Source organism: Pseudophryne corroboree, chromosome 6, assembly GCF_028390025.1.
Source record: "Pseudophryne corroboree isolate aPseCor3 chromosome 6, aPseCor3.hap2, whole genome shotgun sequence".
In the NCBI taxonomy this organism is placed as follows: domain Eukaryota; kingdom Metazoa; phylum Chordata; class Amphibia; order Anura; family Myobatrachidae; genus Pseudophryne; species Pseudophryne corroboree.
This window is the reverse complement of record NC_086449.1, coordinates 449,367,127-449,389,135: the sequence shown is the minus strand read 5'-3', so window position 1 is coordinate 449,389,135 and position 22,009 is coordinate 449,367,127.

Below are 22,009 nucleotides of genomic sequence, written 5' to 3'. Positions count from 1 at the left end.
GCCTCCTGTGTTTCTCCGGACACTCCCTGAAAATGGTCAATTGCCACGGACAAACGGCCTTTTCCTGTCAGTCACCTTGCGATCGCCCGTGCGATCGCTCTTTATGCCCATCCCGTCGGTATGCACCGATGCCCGGTGCAGTCATTGTGGTGCATATGCATGCGCAGTAAAGACCCAATCACTCGCTGTGCGAAAACGCACAGCAGAGATCGGGTCTCAATTAGGCCCAATGTGTGCTGTAGTACAAAAATACCTGCCTGCACATACTATTTTGCCTTTAAATATGGACTAGACGGAAGGGACAATACACACGGTGCTATTTGAACTACAGTAGATGCAATGCTATTTGAACTAAAAAGATCAAATAGCATGCGATAATTGCACCATATGTGGGCACCATCAGACTAGCACTTATTGTCTTTCCACAAAGACTTTCAATATGTGCCTGAAAGTATTGATTAAAAATGAAGTACTGTAGTTAATAAATGACTAAAAAGTTGGGTGTCAGCATGTTTATGAATAGGAGGTGACATTTGAGTGTGGAGAGTGATAGGTGAGTTATGGAAGGGGATAGAGCCTAACAATGGAAATGGCAATTGACTAGTAGATGAGGTGATGGGACAGGTTGGGAAGGACTGAATTAGAGATGAGGGGCTGATTGGGGTGTGAGGAGAGAGTGGGATGTGCCGTAGGATGATGATTGTGATAATGAAAGTAAGATGTGGGAATTGGGTAAGTACATTATTTATAAAGGTGGATTTACTTAAAATGGGGGTATTGACTGAGATGTCAAGACTGAGGTTGGCTTTGGGGAGTGGGATGTGTGAACTGAGCATTAGATTAAATGTGAAGGTTTAGGCTATTAAGAGGAATGTTTGTAGGAACTGACTGTAGATACTGCATGAGTTGAATATAGGGAGTGAGAGAGATGTTGGAACCCAGTGGGATGATTGTAGGTACTGAGTGGGCTGGATGTGTCACATAACTGCTCAGACCTTCAGTTGCATAAACTGCATACAAATCTAAAAATTGACAGTAATCTCACTACATTAAAGTGCCGAATCTGCAGTTACCCACAGGGTGGGATGGCATACCATCCCTGTATTGGCAAGGATCACATCCATCAGAATTTCATTGCTTTTTTGAGTTTGAGTGGTAGAGATTCCATAATTTTATTACATTTCAGATCATGTGTAAGAAGTCTTAGTATATATATATATATATATATATATATATATATATATACAGTAGCTGCGGTATAATGTAAAGAGTTTCATTGTTTGTATTCCAATTGGCTTTCAGTACTTACTACACATGTTGTTTATAGCAAAAAAATTGCTGGTCAATTTCTATGAATTTCCACTGAAAGCAATGATGTTATGATATGTTATCAGGTAACAACCAAAACATGATTTCATTTGTACTACATTGTGCATATAGCAAATTACCAGCTGATGCCCCAGAGGTGAAAATCAAAGCACAGATTTGTATTTGTAGAGATCTTCAGTTATCGTTCAACACCTATTGATAGTTGCCTTTGATTATGCTGTCTGATAACTAAGCTATTAATTGAGGAACTTGTAAATTTGGAACCCATTTTATCTCTTCTGACCTTGTCTGTATCATTGGAAATACAACAAAGAACATGTATGAGTTCAAAGTATTGGCATTTTCCCCATTCATGTTAGCAATGCTGAGGAAAGCAGCTGTGAAAAACATATTAGGTATTGATTTTTCACACACTCTTGAATAGTCTTTAATTAGATTTAGACTACAGACAATGTCTATGGTTACAACCCACTCCACTATTATCTGCATACCAGGTGTTTGCAATTTATTTTTAATCTGAGTGGTTACTTACAAATATACATTGTAGATTTTTTAATTACAAGGCTTTGTAGGAATATATTTCCTATATTGCTTTTTCATACATTTATGTTAAATTATTTATTTGTGCACTGTAGTGAACACAAATTAAACAATTATATCAATGTATTATGCATATTCATCTAAAACTGTAATGTGTTTTATTCAAATAACACATATTGCATTGCAAGGTCGAATAATCCTCACATTGTTGATATACCAATCATAAAAATAAAGTTTACCTTTAATTCTTAATTGCTGTTTCTTAGCACCAATACAATTCAGACAATTGTTAAATTAAAGTAATAATATTGCAGCACATTCAAGAATGAAATGCTTAAACAGTCAAATGTTATTTTGTACAGTATATGTCACAACAAAAGCAAAATTACCAAATAGTATAACAAAGTGAGAAGATGATGCACTTGTGTTTCAGTTCACATTTGGTATTTAAGCAAATCGCCCAAGTGTACAGTATGATGATTAGCAGAAAAAAAGATTTAGGCAGAGTGTTTTGGTTGCCATCTTAGGTGAATATTTCTACAGGATATCTGACTGCTGTCCTTCTATCCACACTGATACCAGGGTGCTTTTCTGCTGCAGTGGTAGGGGATCTATCTCCAGGGCATGATCAACCAGTAGGCTGATCAGGCTGCAGCCTGGAGCGCTGGGTCCTGGGGGGGCGCAGCGCCCATTGTCCACGGACTCACAGTACTCACCCAAAAAATTCTCGCCCAAGTTGGTTCCGTTCCAAGAAGAGCAGATGTTACGTGCATCAATACATCACGTGTCATACCCACCCGCACTCCCGGAGCCGTTGCAGACACTGAGGGGCGAGGCCAGGGAGTGACAGTGTCCGTTGACGCACCCAGCCAGGCCAGCACCGACCGGGGAGGCCAATGAGTGACAGCATCTGCTGATCCGCCCATCCCCAGCAAGCCCCAGCCAGGCCAGCCCCAGCACAGTGCACTGCAGCCACCAGCCAGTAAGACCGACCAGAGTCCGACCCAGTGCCACTACTTTTTCATAGACTGGGCAATCGTCAGCTATAAGACATTATTGCCCAGCATTAATACTATTTGTAGTTATGGGATGAAATGTCTACGTTTGTAGTAGGGATTAAAAATGTGAAATTAATAAAAAATCTAAAATATAAATTTATAATAAATAATATAATATTATATAAATAGGCTCAATACTTGGTTATCTGAATCTGTATTTAAACCAATTGCTAAAATATGAATTAGCTGAATTGATATTCATATTGGACTGCTCGTGATAATTATGATGTTGTGCTACTGAACCACAATTAAATCTACCAAAAACAATTTATATGAAGATGGACATTTAGCTGAATATGAGCCAAATGATAAAATAAAAAAATGTTGGTGATGGGGGTGGGATAGGGGGGGCACGACCACTTCTGTATTAGCCTTGGGCAGCTGGAACTCTTATTCAGGTCCTGCCTATCTCTCAACAGCCAGGGCACAGTTTGCTAATCAATCTGATACACCCCTCCCCCAACTCAACTGAATCTCAAGGAAACTACAGTACTTTACTACAGTATCTTACCAGCTGTAATCTACCTCAACTGGATTGCACATAGACTTAATTAAGATATATCAGAATAGTAAGTAGAAGAGGCTCTCAAGTTCCAAAACCCCTCTAAGGCTCCTGGCCCTGATGGATTTCCTCTGCTATTTTACAAATCTTTTTCCCACTTCCGTAGATAATGCGAACAGTGGATCTAATTTCACACATACACAACGTTGTCTTGGCCATTTATGTTCCACATGCTGAGAAATTTTAGATTTTATTGTCATTTTTTAGGGCTATTCAATTATTATGTCAGAATCCAACTTGAAGAGTTTTGACAAATGGCTTGTACTCCTCCATTTTTGGACTCAGTAACGGGACAAGACTTCTCCCATTGACTTATGCCATTTGCAATGAGCCTCATTCAGCCAGGATTAGACAGAATTCAAATGTGAAGGGGATCCCAGTAATTTATTTTCAATATAAAATCTTACTACTTGCGGGTTAGGTTCTTCTCATAAAGGACCTCATTCAGGGTTGCAAGCAAAGCCATAAAGCACACAACTGGACAAAAATCATGTTGCAGGTGGGGTGATTAAATATGTGCAGAGCATTAGATTTTGGTGGGGTGTGTTCAAACTGAAATATAAATTGCAGTGTAAAAATAAAGCTGTCCAGTATTTGTGGGATAAATGCATAAGCAGCCTGTATTTACCCTGCACAAAAACAATATGACCCATCCAAATTTAAATGTTATATTATCCCCACCTGCAGTGCAACATGATTTTGCCCAGTTGTGTTTATCAGGCACACTGTCCTATCCTGATATTCCTTCCTTTTTTATACAAAGTTTGAGGGTTTTTGCACATTTGCATCCTAGAAAATTAATAACACATTCAATTACCCACAATCCATTTCTGTGGTAAAAAATTATCTCCTGTCTCAGGGAAGATGATATAAATCTACTGCCTCAGGGCAGGTGAAAATAAATTGCCCATACTGCTGACTATTGGGGATAGTTGAAATAGCCCCGGGGATCTATTAGCCATGATTACTTACCCCAGTTAATTGAATTATACCCCTGTTTTAAGCCCTTGCTTTACATTTCCTGCACACACTGAATTATTAGTCAGCTAACCTTTACATTTTAAGTGTAGTCCATTCACTAGTCATTGCTTAGTTAGTATCTGAATAAAGATTATGACCAATTGTTTAAGGACAATTATACCCCTTTGCTCTTAGCCATCCAATAAGACTTCAATAGTTGGAGCTCCCTACATATTTTCTGGCTAGGTAGAATAAATACAATTAAAAGATATATTTTGTCTCCCCTACTGTACCTTTTTGAAATGCTCCAAATAAAGGAACTAATCCCCTTCCTCTGTTCACTGCAGTCAAACTGCAGTTCACTAAATTTGAATTCTAAAATACCCAGAAATAAGCAAACAGCCTAGACCTCCAAATACTTGAAAGGTATTATTTAGAGATGAACGGGTTCGGTTCTCAGAGAACCGAACCCTACCGGACTTCACTACCCAAGCCCAGATCCGAGTTAGGCTCGTGTTTTCCCGCCTGACTCGGAAACCAGAATGAGGCAAAACGTCATCATCCCACTGTCGGATTCACACGGGGTTTGGATTCCATATAAGGAGCCGCGCGTCGCCACCATTTTCACTCTGGCATTGGAGAGTGTAGAGAGAGGACGTGTTTCCGTCCTCAGTGTCTTGTGCTGAATCAGTCCAGTCACAGTGGTTGTGTCCTCTGCTGCCATATGTATAGTGATGATGTATAAGTCCTGTCCAGTGGTGCTGCATTGTGCTGCATCAGTTCAGTGGTGTATTGTGCTGCATCAGTCCAGTCACAGTGGTGGTGTGCTCTGCTGCCATATGTCCAGTGGAGCTGTATAAATCCAGTCCATTGCAGTGGTGCTGTGTTGTCCTGCATCAGTACAGTGGTAGTGTCTTGTGCTGCATCAGTCCAGTCACAGTGGTGGTGTCCTCTGCTGCCATATGTCCAGTGCTGCTGTGTAAGTCCAGTCCATTGCAGTGGTGCTATGTTGCCCTAAATCAGTCCAGTGGCGGTGTCCCTTGTGCTGCTGTATATATCCAGTGGTACTGCCGTATATGTCCAGTGATACTGCTGTATATGTCCATTGATACTGCCATATATGTCCAGTGATACTGCCATATATATCCAGCGGTACTGCTAAAAAATTCCAGTGATCCTGCCGTGTAATTCCAGTGATCCTGCCGTATAATTCCAGTGATCCTGTTGTATAAGTCTAGTGATCCTGCCGTATAATTCCAGTTTTACTGGCATATAAATCCAGTCCAGTGATACTGCCGTATATGTCCAGTGATACTGTTATATATGTCCATTGATACTGCCATATTTGCCCATTGATACTGCCGTATATGTCCAGCGGTACTGCCATATAATTCCAGTGATCCTGACGTATAATTCCAGTGATCATGCCGTATAATTCCAGTGATCCTGCTGTATAATTCCAGTGGTACTGGCGTATAACTCCAGTCCAGTGATACTGAGTATATGTCCAGTGATACTGCCATATAATTCCAGTGATCATGCCGTATAAATCCAATGATCCTGCTGTATAATTCCAGTGATACTGCCTTATAATCCCAGTGATACTGCCGTATATGTCCATTGATACTGCCGTATATGTCCAGCTGTACTGGCGTATAATTCCAGTGATCCTGCCATATAATTACAGTGATCCTGCCGTATAAGTCCAGTGATCCAGCCGTATTTTTCCAGTGATACTGCCGTATAATTCCAGTGATACTGCCGTATATATGTCCAGTGGTACTGCCATATAATTACAGTGATACTGCCATATATATATATATATATATATATATATATATATCTACCCTGTTGCAAAGCGGATTACTGAGGCCAAAACAACTATGCTGGTGCTAGACGTGCGTCCGGTATACACCATTAGTGCAGTGGGACTGCAGTGCCAACCCTAGATGGGCAAGGTGTTTGTGCCGTACACTTGTGTTGCTTAGCTTAGTCATACAGCTACCTCATTGCCCTCTTTTACTTCTTGGCATGATGTGCTGTTTGGGTACTATTTTTTTTAGTGCCATCCTGTCTGACACTGCAATGCCACTCCTAGATTGGCCAATTGTTTGTGTCGCTTAGCTTAGTTATACAACTACTTCATTGCACCTCTTTTACAACTTTGCATGATGTGCTGTTTGGGGCCTTTTTTATATCTGCCCTCCTGTCTGACACTGCAGTGCCACTCCTAGATGGGCCAGGTGTTTGTGCCACACACTTGTGTTGCTTAGCTTAATCATACAGCAACCTTGGTGCACCTCTTTTTCATCTTTACATCATGTGCTGTTTGGGGCATGGTTTTTTAAAGTGCCATCCTGTCTGACACTGCCGTATAAGTCCTAGGGTACTGCTGTATTAGTCCAGGTGTACTGCCATATAAGTCCACCAATTGCAGAATTTTTGATAAATGAGAGGGGCGCGCAGGAGATGCTGTCAGTGGACTGAAAAATTGTGGCCTACTTTCGACATTCAGCCACGGCATGCCACTACTAGATGGGCCAGGTGGTTGTGTTGCTTACCTTAGTTATACAGCAACCTCGGTGCACTTCTTTTTCTTCTTTGCATCATGTGCTGTTTGGGGCCTATTTTTTAAATCTGCCATCCTGTCGGACACTGCAGTGCCACTCCTAGATGGGCCAGGTGTTTGTGCCGCACACTTGTGTCGCTTAGCTTAATCATACAGCCACCTTGGTGCAACCTTTTGGCCTAAAAACAATATTGTGAGGTGTGAGGTGTCCAGAATAGACTGCAAATAAGTGGAAATGAATGTTATTGTGGTTAATAATACCATAGGATCAAAAGTACCCCCAAATTCTGTGATTTTAGCCATTTTTATGTTTTTTTTCAAAAATCATCCAGATTCAAAACCAAAACACAAAAGGGTGGCTTAGGCAAAACCAATACAAAACCAAAACACGAGCAGGGGATTAGAACCAAAACCAAAACACAAAACACGAAAAGTGCCCACTGCACATATCTAGTATTATTATGCAACTCAACTGAGCTATGTCCTTTCTTGGCTCATCACTCTGGGTATGAAAAGATGGGTGGCAGGGGCATAAGTACCCTGAGGTGAAATAGTTGTTGGTGCTCCCTCCCCTCTCCCTACTCGCAAAAACACAAATCACAGAAGCACTCATAACCATTAATACACATCCACTACCAACAGCATAGACACATCCATACCCAAATTCCCTAACACCCCAGCAGAACTCAGACATAAATCCCCTACCCACCTTGCCTTCACTGTCAGCACTCCATCAACACCCAGTACAGTTGGATTAAGGCTTTGGAGGACTCAAGATACTTAAGACTGGAGGGCCCTAAAGACCAATATTTGGGGTGTATGGATGGGGTTCTTGTGCAATAAACCTTCAGCACGAATGGGGGATGTGATCACACATCCTGCCCCCATCTCATGTAATGCAGGGTGCATGTATGGTACATCATTTCCCCAGTGGCTGGCTTGTACCCTGCATTGCATACTCAGCAGGTGAGAGCATATTCTATGTATATTTCTTCTACAAGGGACACTGCAGGACAAAGCCAATATCAGGATAGTTGGAGGGTATGCATACACACTTTACATACATACATACATACATACATACATAGTCATACTTTTATACACACAGATATATACAGTCACACATATACACACACACACATATTGTTATTGTTAATGTATGGTGGCCAGAAACTAGTTTCCCGGTGCTGCAACTGTTCATATTCTAGTGGAGGTTTATATCCCGCCTCCTCCCTTTACTCGTTTAGGATTGGTTTAATCCAACTTCAATCATACTAACACTGCCCTTTGGCATTATGGGAGGTTGCAAAACACTATGGGGCATTTTTCTATTAAAGCTTTTTCTCCGTGTTCTTGTTCTTTATGAAGGAGGGTTTTTTATCTTTATACATTAACATATACACTATCCGTTATTGGATCACCTTTTAAATGGAGACTGTAGTTAAACAGGTACTAACACAGTGAGTTTTGCACCAATCACATGGTATAGTAAGTGATGTCATTTTTCCCTCCCTTTATAAGGAGGTTCTGTGCCCTTATACAAATTATGCACACTTGGTATGTACACTGACATTCTATAGAGTGGTAAGACGATATTTCTTATTAGTTTTTATTATCATTATTTTTCATCTGTTATACTTATTGGACACTATTCTGATTTTGGCTCCATTAATCCATTATTATGTATGGACTGGTATTTAGTAATATAATAAGACAATTTAGACTCTGTTACCATGGTTGTTGGTTGAATACTGATTTATTTAAATAAGGGTTTTAGACCTCATTATTTATTATTCTATTACCCTATACATATATATACATACTAAATGGTTTAATTCAATTGGGGCATTACTATAAACCTGTGTACCGACAGTTTTTATTTTTTATTATTTTTATTTTGGAAGCTAATGTTGCTTAATAAAGTTATTAGGTTGAATGCTGTTGGGAGTGTCCCACAAAAAAACTTTGATATCCAAGTGACATACGTCATTTCTTTATATATAAGGTATGTGTTTTTTCATTGTACACAAGTGGAACTCTTTGTAAATATATTTAGGTGCGGATGCTTAATCGACATGTACTCTTTGATAATAGGCCCTTTGGACCACAAATATAAATGAGCAGTGGCTCGTCTGATAGATGCAAGTGTCCATGAATTTTACCATTTGCGGTTTAATTATTGTAAAGGTGGTAATTATTCTCAATCTAAGGTATGTGCCCTTCCCAAGATTGTCTATACATAACTACTTCCCTTTCTTCCTACACTCTGGATCTATTGTTCCATTAGCTTATGTCTAAGAAGTGTTTCAGTAGAAATGTTACTTTTTGAACATATGTCCTTAAAATCATGTTCTATGATTGTAGATGTACCCCTGATGATGTCTTGTTGTGAGACGAAACGCGTTGTTTTTTATACATTTACTGTGACCTCTTACAGAAGGAGGAGACTGTAAAAGAACATCTATACATCTGTACATCAACATCAGTGGTGAATTTTAAATCAGTGTTAACATCAGGAAGAGTTTCCTACTTTGAAATGTCTATGTGATTATGGACTGATTTTATATGTTATGATTTTTATAATAAATTGTATTAGCAGAATACACTGTCTAACACTACTCCTCATATAATATCTAATTTAATCTGAGGATATATGAAACCTCTGTAGTAGGGGTGACAAGTGGTAAGGTGTTGATAGAACCCTGAGGCGCTAGTCTCACTATTTTTGTGTGTATATTTATATCTCCTACATATTAGCGCAGATCTGTGACTTTGTGACTCATTTGCTAACGCTGGGTGGAGTCACAATGCTGGGTGGAGTCAAGTCACAGATCTGCCCTAATATATATAGGAGAGATATAGGAGAATAGGATAATTACATAGGCGAATAGGCTATATAGATAGAAAAAGTACATAGTGACCGCAGGATATAATTACTCAGAACAGTACAGATCGCTGAATTGTGCAGAGACAGCAGCAGCTGCACCAGGTTAAGGCTCTGTCCAGGTCCCGCCCCTGGACACCAGCCATTGGACAGATGGTGGAAGCCCGGGCTGTCATTGGCTGCTGCGGCAGGCTGCTAGCAGCACAATGCTTGAGTCCTGCTGGGTCTCCGCTGCCGAACACTGTGATGCCACGCAGCAGACAGACCGGTAAGGTGCCTCTGCTTACCGTCCCCTCATACTGCACCCCTCCCCCGTCCCCGCTATATGGAGGTAGCTGGGGATGCTCTGGAGCATTCACACCAAACCACTCCTCTGCCCCTGCGTGCTCCAGAGCAGTATCAGGCACAACCTCTGCCTACTCGCCCTGACCTACAGCAACAAATACATACCCGGCCACTATGTGCGGACACCGGAGCGGGGGCTGCAACAGTAGTAGGCGGAGGGAGCCTGAGGAGAAGGGGGACACTCAGCGCATAGATCCAGAGGCTGGAGTGGCTGCAGACCTGCATCTCCCTTCACATACAGGGGGTAACCCACCTCCCCACTATCTTATACTGTATATGTACTACTGTATGCTGCCTCTGTATTACACATATACTATCCCTACTTCCATCCTACCCACAGCACACCCACACCTGCCGCTACACCACTCGCAGTGCCTCCGGACCCCCTCCACCATCCGCCGTACCCCCGCCCCTCCCCCACTCAGCTGGATACAATTTCTGTATGCCCTCTGTACTGCCCTGCGTGTCTGTAGCTCCTATCTCCCGCCATGCATATGTTACTTTTATTATTAGCGCACTAAGGGGGTCATTCTGAGTTGATCACTCGCTAGATACTTTTTACAGCCGTGCAAACGCATAGCCGCCACCCACTGGGGAGTGTATTTCAGCTTTGCAAGTGTGCGAACGCATGTGAAGCAGAGCACTGCAAAAATAGTCTGTGCAGTTTCTCAGCAGGTCTGAACTTACTCAGCTGCTGCGATCACTTCAGCCTGTCCAGTCCCGGAATTGACACCCGCCATGCAAACGCTTGGACACGCCTGCGTTTTTCCAACCACTCCTTCAAAATGGTCAGTTGACACCCACAAACGCCTTCTTCCTGTCAATCTTCTTGTGATCGGCTGTGCAAATGGATTCTTCGTTAAATCCATCGCCCAGCACCGATCCCCTTTGTACCTGTATGACGCGCCTGCGCATTGTGGTGCACGCGTAGGACTGACCTAATCACTGTGCTGCAAAAAACAGCAGCGTGCGATTAGGTCAGAATGACCCCCTAAGTTTACGCCTTACCCAAATGCATTTATCTATTGTCTCACTAACACGCACAGTTTAGGTATAACGGGGGTCATTCCGAGTTGTTCGCTCGCTAGCAGTTTTTAGCAGCCGTGCAAACGCTATGCCGCCTCCCACTGGGAGTGTATTTTAGCTTAGCAGAAGTGCAAACGAAAGTATCGCAGAGCGGCTACAAAATAAATTTGTGCAGTTTCAGAGTAGCTTCAGACCTACTCAGCGCTTGCGATTACTTCAGACTATTCAGTTCCTGTTTTGACATCACAAACACGCCCTGCGTTCGCCCAGCCATGCCTGCGTTTTTCCTGGCATGCCTGCATTTTTTGAACACTCCCTAAAAACGGTCAGTTGACAGTCACCCAGAAACGCCCCTTTCACGTCAATCACTCTGCGGTCAGCAGTGCAACTGAAAAGCTTCGCTAAACCCTGTGTGAAACTACATTGGCCATTGTAAAAGTACTGTTTTTTTGCCTGATCACTGCGCAACGACCGAAAGCAGCTAGCGATCAACTCGGAATGACCCCCAACATCTCTACTGCCCTGCCTCTCTCTACTCATTACCGCCCTCCCTTTCCGTAGACTATCCCTACAATCCGGAGTGTCCGTAGCTTCTCCCTAACACACTGCAAATCCCAAATCTTTGCCTACCACCCTGCATTTCTATGTATTCCCTCTTTTGGCCCTTCCGATCTCTACATTCACTTCCTACCAAAGGAATTTTAGAATTTCCAATGTAACGCATGCCATCCCTCTATCACCTCCCTATCTCCCAGCATATTTCTAGAGCATCTCTACCACCCAGTGTTTCCTAATTTCCATACTACAAACCTGTGTATCTCTATCCTCTTCCGACCACCCTGCCCCTATCTACCGCCATCCATGATCAAAACATCTGTGAACCAGCTGGCATCTACTTATTCTTTAACACATTACATCTCTTTAGCCCCTACTTACCGCACTGCATATTTCTGTTTTCGCTTTACCCCCTTATTGTACACCTTCGCACTAAGCAGGTCACTAGGCATGCCTCCCAACTGTCCCGATTTCAGCGGGGCAGTCCCGCTATTCGGTTACTGTCCCGCTGTCCCTCCCACGGGTCGCAGTGTCCCGCGGGTGGGGGGGGCAGGCTTTGATCACCCTCTGCTTTGCTCTGCAAAGCAGCCAGTGATCACTGAATAGATGCCGCGCACGGCATCTATTAAATGCTGGGAGGGGAGCAGGGGGCTGCCCAGCTGCACGGGGAGCACTGGGCACACCCCCAAAATGCCGAAAACAGGTCCGTGGTGCTCGGCCATGCCCACTCGGCCACGCCCACACCCCTTCCATGACAAGCCATGCCCCCTTTTCGGGTAGCGCGTGGCTTCACCGCACAGGGGTCCCTCTTCTTGCCCCTTTAAAGTTGGGAGGAATGCGTTAGGACCTGAATGCTCACTAGCATTTTGACCTACGCTACCATCGGGTCTGAACTGTTCATGCGTAAGCACCGCATTGCGCTGGCGCATCGCATGGGTACAAAGCGGATCTCTGCCATGGGTTTGAGCCAAGAATACATTTGCACTCGGGTTACAGGGGCGCAGCCCCTTCCGACGGTGTGAAGAGCACCCATAGGGCGCGATGAATCACCTACTTTAAATATATATATATATATTCAACATAATGGTGTACAGGTGCTCTGGTCAATGTTCAGTTTCCACTTTGAAAATGGAAAAGAATCCTCAAGGTCGTCAAAACTTTGGGACATAGCACTGGTTTTCTAGCCTTTCAAAAACCTCTACACCCCTCCTGTAGAAACTCCGGACTCCTGGAGTGAGATACTCTAGATAAAGAAACAAAAGGAGGGGGCACACATAGTGCAAATCACTTTTATTTAAAACAGGTAAAATCCCTTTAACAAAGGATCTCATGAAGCTACATTCAAAACTAGTAGTGGCGTGGCCTGCTAGATGTACCAATCTCCAAGCTGACCACCGGTCTGTCCTTTCTGCCTGTGTTGGTGTCCCGATGAGCCATGGCGTTGTCCCGTAAGCCGCTGGCACGGTGTGAGGTCCCGGTTCCCAGTGCAGCACTGCTCTTACCGGCAGGGAGAGACTGGAGCATTTACTTTGTATACATCATGTGGTAACCAGTCCACACTTCTTCACACGCTGTGGAGTCTGCATGAGTGCCGCCCTCAATATCCACATTATCTATCCGGGATTGCACGCATCCCCCACAGGGTAAGGCACCTCAGCAGTTGTGACTATTAGGAGTGGAGTGCCGGGCTGTTTTCACTTGCTATATATATATATATATATATATATATATTTATTTAGGAAGTCGAGAAAAGGGTGCCTACTAGTGTCTAATAAGATTATATAAAGTATAAAGTATAAAACTGGTGTGATTGAGAACAGGACGCTACTTATCTGGCATATAAAAGACTTTTCCTTCAGTCATAGGACCAATATAGGTACATGAAAAAAGAAAGAACAAAATAACATAGCGCGTACTGTTTTTACGCAATTGTATTAAATATTGTGAAAAACTTTTAAAAAAATCCCTGGCTGTGGATTTTAAATTGTGGGATTTGCTTTTACCCAGAAAGTTTTTTATATTCACAATTGGTTCATTTGATTTGTGGATTGAAAATTGCGTAAAAACAGTACGCGCTATGTTATTTTGTTCTTTCTTTTTTCATGTACCTATATTGGTCCTATGACTGAAGGAAAAGTCTTTTATATGCCAGATAAGTAGCATCCTGCAAAATTACCCGGAACAATCAGGAGCAAGCACTACAGCTAGTGATGGAGAGGCCAGCAATGGTTCATCATCTTCAGGAAAAGCAGCCCTCCCTTTAGGCATGGCCACTCGTTCAGGCATTCCGCCAAAACCCCCCCGCGGACCAGGAGGGCGGGGCAGAACAAAAGGGCACAACACAAGACGCCCTCCGCGATAAATACGGACTTGGTTGTTAGCTTGTCCTCTAGTTCGTTAACAGAAATTGAATATAAAATCTTATCTAGAGGCTTATCTTTTGTGCCCACCGTCAAACCTGATCCTTTTATGGCAAAGGTAGAGAACTTCAAATTTAATAGGTCTTTGCATTTAAAAGAACATTTTGGAGCGAATACTCGTGCTATACCAGATATTCCAATTCCGGAGAAGCTGAAGAAGATCATGCCCAGATCCAGATTTGATCCAAAAACAAATAGCCCGTCTATCAAGACCTTCTCCCGTCTTACAGAACTCGCATACCAGAAGGAAGGGGTTAAACCATACCATTCTAATTTGAGCAGACAGGAACTTTCTGCATTGAATGACCTCTCTAAGAGAACTGATATAATTATACGCAGTGCGGACAAGGAGGGGGCTATAGTTATCCAGGATTTGTCCGATTATGTCACAGAAAGTAAACGTCAATTGTCTGATCAACAAACTTATAGTCTTTTGACGTATGATCCGACAAGTAGATTTAAACAAGAGTTAGATGAATTGTTAACCAGTGCTAGTGATTCAGGGATTTTATCCAGTGAACAAAAACGAGCTTTGACGGTTGAATACCCCAAGATTCCGCTGTTCTACACTGTACCTAAAGTACATAAGTCGTTAACTAACCCCCCTGGCCGACCGATAGTGTCAGCCATACAATCCCTTTATCACCCAGTAGCCATCTTTTTAGATGCTTATCTAAATCCCTGTATTCAGAAGATTCCCTCATATCTTAAAGATACTACATCCTTATTGGTGTGTCTGCAAGCTCTAGGCACACCACCGGATGACTTAATTTTGTGCAGTGCTGACGTGACCAGCCTCTACACCTGCATCCCACACAGTGCAGGGGTGGAGGCTGTTCGCAGTCTGATCACTGACAATCCTGATTATCATGGGCCAGTAGTGGATTTCTTTCTGAAATTACTCACTTTGGTATTGACACGCAACTATTTTTCTTTTGATGGTCGTATATACTTGCAGGTACTTGGCTGTGCGATGGGGTCCCCTGTGGCCCCATCTTACGCTAATGCCTATATGTATTCTATAGAACAAACATTGTTTGAGGCTCCTGTCAATTCATCCATGTACCTCTATAAGAGGTACATAGATGACCTTCTTATTTTCTGGCAGGGATCCCAGGAACAGCTGGAAAGTTTATTAAATGACCATAATGACACCATGAGCCCGGTGAAATTTACGTATCAGGTGTCACGTCTGGAAATACATTTTCTGGACGTTATCATTTCCATACAGGCAGGTCAATTGCAAACAACTCTGTATACGAAACCCACAGACCGTAACTCATTGTTACACCATGCGAGTGCACACCCCCTTCCGTTACGTAAGGGATTGCCCCAATCACAATTTCTACGTGCAAGAAGAATTATTTCAGATCCAACACAGGTTGAAAGCACTATGGACCAGATGGTCCAAAAGTTTGAACAACGGGGCTATCCACGACAGGAATTAGTGGCAAGTAAACATAAAGTGATGAAGTTGTCCAGGGACTCCTTATTGCACAAACCTTCTTTGGAGGATGAAAAGCATAGATCCCAAATTATTCCATGGGTTAATAAATTCACAGCTGCGACCACAGCGATTACACGACAGGTCAAAAAACTGTGGCCCATAATCAATACGGATAAAACCCTTCCAGGTTTACTGGATTCCAGGGTTTTACCTAGTTTTACCAGGGGATCTAACATTGGAGATAGAATTGTTAAACTAGATATATTTCCTATCACTAGACAACAACAGACCCACTTTTTACGCCCCAAAGTGGGATGTTTTCGTTGTTTAGGTTGCTCCACATGTAATACCCTATTGATAGGGGCTAACTTTTATCACCCTCATACAGGTAAAATGTTTAAAATTCGTCACCGGGTGACTTGTACGACCACCCATGTGATATACATGTTGAAATGCCCATGCGGTCTGGCCTATGTCGGTAAGACACAGCGTCAATTCCATGAACGAATGGCCTTACATAGAAGTGCGATCAAGCAAGCTGTGGAAAAAGGAATGAGTGAACAACCAGTGGCACGTCACTGCTTGTTGGCTAAACATAATATAGCCAGCATACGTGCCATCATCATAGATCATGTACCTCCATTACATAGAGGAGGGGATCGCAACAAGATCCTCATGCAGAGGGAGAGCCGTTGGATTTTTGAATTAAATACAATCTCCCCCGGCGGCCTGAACGAGACCTTAGGTCTCCAGTGTTTCTTGTAAATATTCTGTGTAAATATTATCATAAAGAGTTTTTTCAGCCCTTGATCACATTGAAGGGTCCAAATATTACATATTTCATATTCTGCTATCAGTGAGCTAGTGTGTCATCCACTCACAGGCTTAGTATGATCTAAGATAACCCTAGTAAAAATGCTTAGTAAAAATGCTTAAATATATATTTATATAAGATACTAGCGATCGCTGGTGTCTTCATTCTAATAATGTAATAATGTAATTCAGTAATGTAATTCAGTAACTACTAACAACCTCCAGTGGAATGAATCTCCTTCTATTTTAACTTTAGTTGATGTTGTTATTGTCAGTTAGGGATCCGTTTTTAACTTGTATGCGTATGTAATTTCTACTTCCGTATATCTTGTTGTTACACACAGCAGTTGCCTAGCAACACCCGCACTGATTGTCACTGATGGCTCACGTTGTCCGGCGCTGACCGCTGACGTCATCCACAGGAGACCCGCTTGTACCAGCGGCCAGACGCGGCGGGAATGACAGCGCCGGGCAGGTGAGTAATTTGTAATTAATGAGCACTTGTTAGCACCACTTAGGGGGGTATATACGTATGTTCTGTTGGTATGTCTGTATGTACTGTTTGTCCCTGAAGACGGGGTTTCCCCGAAACGGCGTAGGACCATAAATAAAAGGCTTTTTGCATCTTTGAAAGAGTCTGCTGAGTGCCGCCATTATCAAGCATTGTTACAGGAGTATCTATTCCCTGGATGGCACCACAGCAAGTAATCTGCTTCCCACAAGTGAGTGCCGAGCCTTCCCAAGGTCTATATGGGATAACCTGCAGCTAATACTTCTGAGCCACAGAAGTTAAGGTTTTCTCCTGGCTATGGCACCTATGGGACTTTTGCATTTGATTCATTAAATACCTTTCCTGGACACAGGCTCAAGCATTTATTGTGCTAGTTGGAGAGGACTTGCATTGGAGAGACACACAGCGTTGTGTGGTGCTTACACACACGCTCACATGATGACAGAAACTAATGCCGACATGGAGGCAGCATGGGAACTGGCACAAGCTGATGCTAAGGAACGCTTCAGCTTTTCAGATGCAGAGGCCCAGGCTATTCTAATTACGAGGAAGTTGGAAGATGACCTTCAGGCCACTTCGAAGGAGGAGTTATTTCGGCAATGGCAGCGACTCAAGCAACGTGAATGTGACTTTATGTTCCACGGCATTAGCCTTTCTGATTATTATCGTAATAATCAGATCCCACGAGGCTTCAGGATCCCTAACACCCCCACTATAGGGCGATATAGCATCCCATTTTGCCGGAAATGGAAAGCTATATTAAACAAATGTTCCATGGACCTGTTACTCCTAGTAGTGGAAGAATCAACGCGAGAACTTACGGCGATTAAAAAACAACTGGAAGAGTTTGAAGTTTCCCACAAAGCTACTTTGGCACAGGATACTACTACCAACTGGTTGGAAAAACTACAAGCTCACATGGATCAGTATAGGAGTGACCTCATCAAATACAAGAAAGATAAATTGTACAAAGTCCAGCAAGACTATCAACAAAGAAGAGTTTACTCCTGGTTGAACAATACGGGCACTACACAAGACCGACCATATTATAATAAAAGATATCGGCGTCGGCAAAATTACCCGGAACAATCAGGAGCAAGCACTACAGCTAGTGATGGAGAGGCCAGCAATGGTTCATCATCTTCAGGAAAAGCAGCCTTCCCTTTAGGCATGGCCACTCGTTCAGGCATTCCGCCAAAACCCCCCCGCGGACGAGGAGGGCGGGGCAGAACAAAAGGGCACAACACAAGACGCCCTCCGCGATAAATACGGACTTGGTTGTTAACTTGTCCTCTAGTTCGTTAACAGAAATTGAATATAAAATCTTATCTAGAGGCTTATCTTTTGTGCCCACCGTCAAACCTGATCCTTTTATGGCAAAGGTAGAGAACTTCAAATTTAATAGGTCTTTGCGTTTAAAAGAACATTTTGGAGCGAATACTCGTGCTATACCAGATATTCCAATTCCGGAGAAGCTGAAGAAGATCATGCCCAGATCCAGATTTGATCCAAAAAAAAATAGCCCGTCTATCAAGACCTTCTCCCGTCTTACAGAACTCGCATACCAGAAGGAAGGGGTTAAACCATACCATTCTAATTTGAGCAGACAGGAACTTTCTGCATTGAATGACCTCTCAAAGAGAACTGATATAATTATACGCAGTGCGGACAAGGGGGGGGGCTATAGTTATCCAGGATTTGTCCGATTATGTCACAGAAAGTAAACGTCAATTGTCTGATCAACAAACTTATAGTCTTTTGACGTATGATCCGACAAGTAGATTTAAACAAGAGTTAGATGAATTGTTAACCAGTGCTAGTGATTCAGGGATTTTATCCAGTGAACAAAAACGAGCTTTGACGGTTGAATACCCCAAGATTCCGCTGTTCTACACTGTACCTAAAGTACATAAGTCGTTAACTAACCCCCCTGGCCGACCGATAGTGTCAGCCATACAATCCCTTTATCACCCAGTAGCCATCTTTTTAGATGCTTATCTAAATCCCTGTATTCAGAAGATTCCCTCATATCTTAAAGATACTACATCCTTATTGGTGTGTCTGCAAGCTCTAGGCACACCACCGGATGACTTAATTTTGTGCAGTGCTGACGTGACCAGCCTCTACACCTGCATCCCACACAGTGCAGGGGTGGAGGCTGTTCGCAGTCTGATCACTGACAATCCTGATTATCATGGGCCAGTAGTGGATTTCTTTCTGAAATTACTCACTTTGGTATTGACACGCAACTATTTTTCTTTTGATGGTCGTATATACTTGCAGGTACTTGGCTGTGCGATGGGGTCCCCTGTGGCCCCATCTTACGCTAATGCCTATATGTATTCTATAGAACAAACATTGTTTGAGGCTCCTGTCAATTCATCCATGTACCTCTATAAGAGGTACATAGATGACCTTCTTATTTTTTGGCAGGGATCCCAGGAACAGCTGGAAAGTTTATTAAATGACCATAATGACACCATGAGCCCGGTGAAATTTACGTATCAGGTGTCACGTCTGGAAATACATTTTCTGGACGTTATCATTTCCATACAGGCAGGTCAATTGCAAACAACTCTGTATACGAAACCCACAGACCGTAACTCATTGTTACACCATGCGAGTGCACACCCCCTTCCGTTACGTAAGGGATTGCCCCAATCACAATTTCTACGTGCAAGAAGAATTATTTCAGATCCAACACAGGTTGAAAGCACTATGGACCAGATGGTCCAAAAGTTTGAACAACGGGGCTATCCACGACAGGAATTAGTGGCAAGTAAACATAAAGTGATGAAGTTGTCCAGGGACTCCTTATTGCACAAACCTTCTTTGGAGGATGAAAAGCATAGATCCCAAATTATTCCATGGGTTAATAAATTCACAGCTGCGACCACAGCGATTACACGACAGGTCAAAAAACTGTGGCCCATAATTAATACGGATAAAACCCTTCCAGGTTTACTGGATTCCAGGGTTTTACCTAGTTTTACCAGGGGATCTAACATTGGAGATAGAATTGTTAAACTAGATATATTTCCTATCACTAGACAACAACAGACCCACTTTTTACGCCCCAAAGTGGGATGTTTTCGTTGTTTAGGTTGCTCCACATGTAATACCCTATTGACAGGGGCTAACTTTTATCACCCTCATACAGGTAAAATGTTTAAAATTCATCACCGGGTGACTTGTACGACCACCCATGTGATATACATGTTGAAATGCCCATGCGGTCTGGCCTATGTCGGTAAGACACAGCGTCAATTCCGTGAACGAATGGCCTTACATAGAAGTGCGATCAAGCAAGCTGTGGAAAAAGGAATGAGTGAACAACCAGTGGCACGTCACTGCTTGTTGGCTAAACATAATATAGCCAGCATACGTGCCATCATCATAGATCATGTACCTCCATTACATAGAGGAGGGGATCGCAACAAGATCCTCATGCAGAGGGAGAGCCGTTGGATTTTTGAATTAAATACAATCTCCCCCGGCGGCCTGAACGAGACCTTAGGTCTCCAGTGTTTCTTGTAAATATTCTGTGTAAATATTATCATAAAGAGTTTTTTCAGCCCTTGATCACATTGAAGGGTCCAAATATTACATATTTCATATTCTGCTATCAGTGAGCTAGTGTGTCATCCACTCACAGGCTTAGTATGATCTAAGATAACCCTAGTAAAAATGCTTAGTAAAAATGCTTAAATATATATTTATATAAGATACTAGCGATCGCTGGTGTCTTCATTCTAATAATGTAATAATGTAATTCAGTAATGTAATTCAGTAACTACTAACAACCTCCAGTGGAATGAATCTCCTTCTATTTTAACTTTAGTTGATGTTGTTATTGTCAGTTAGGGATCCGTTTTTAACTTGTATGCGTATGTAATTTCTACTTCCGTATATCTTGTTGTTACACACAGCAGTTGCCTAGCAACACCCGCACTGATTGTCACTGATGGCTCACGTTGTCCGGCGCTGACCGCTGACGTCATCCACAGGAGACCCGCTTGTACCAGTGGCCAGACGCGGCGGGAATGACAGCGCCGGGCAGGTGAGTAATTTGTAATTAATGAGCACTTGTTAGCACCACTTAGGGGGGTATATAAGTATGTTCTGTTGGTATGTCTGTATGTACTGTTTGTCCCTGAAGACGGGGTTTCCCCGAAACGGCGTAGGACCATAAATAAAAGGCTTTTTGTATCTTTGAAAGAGTCTGCTGAGTGCCGCCATTATCAAGCATTGTTACAGGAGTATCTATTCCCTGGATGGCACCACAGCAAGTAATCTGCTTCCCACAAGTGAGTGCCGAGCCTTCCCAAGGTCTATATATATATATATATATTCACAAGGTACTTAAAGTACATTGTTTTGCTTTGTATTCATGTTCTTGATAAAGGTGACAACACTGAAACATTGAACAAGATGACTCAGTAGTCTGCTGTATTCTTTATCTCAAAGACCCGACATATGTGCTGGCTGTTTCACTACAAATGTTTGGGCTTTTGGGAGGGCACCAAGGCAAGTAAGTTAATGTTTAACAAGTGGAGTGCCAGCCTGCTGTGTAGCCACCTTAGAAAGTGGTGCCCAGGGTAACCTGTGCCCCCCCCCCCCCCTTAATCTGGTTCTGGCACTCAGACACATAATCTTCTCATCTATGCATTCACTCCCACAACTCCAGGAGACAGAGCATTCAGAAGCACACACTGTACTCCCCCTGCTCTCACTTCTATCACTACAGTAGCACACAGCCACAAGTTCCTTCCCCAACTAATTACCAACACTCCAGCACACAGACACTACCTGTTGCTGATCAGGGTCATCCATTCTTGCTATTTGTTGATCCCACAGAAAGAGCAAAGGCAGCAGCTCCCAAGTGTGTGATGGGAAAGAGCCAAAAAAGGTGATAGAGTCCATGCACTCTAGCCCATGCCCACCCTTGTATGTACATTAGTGCAGTTTTATTCCTAGGTTGGGGCCTAGA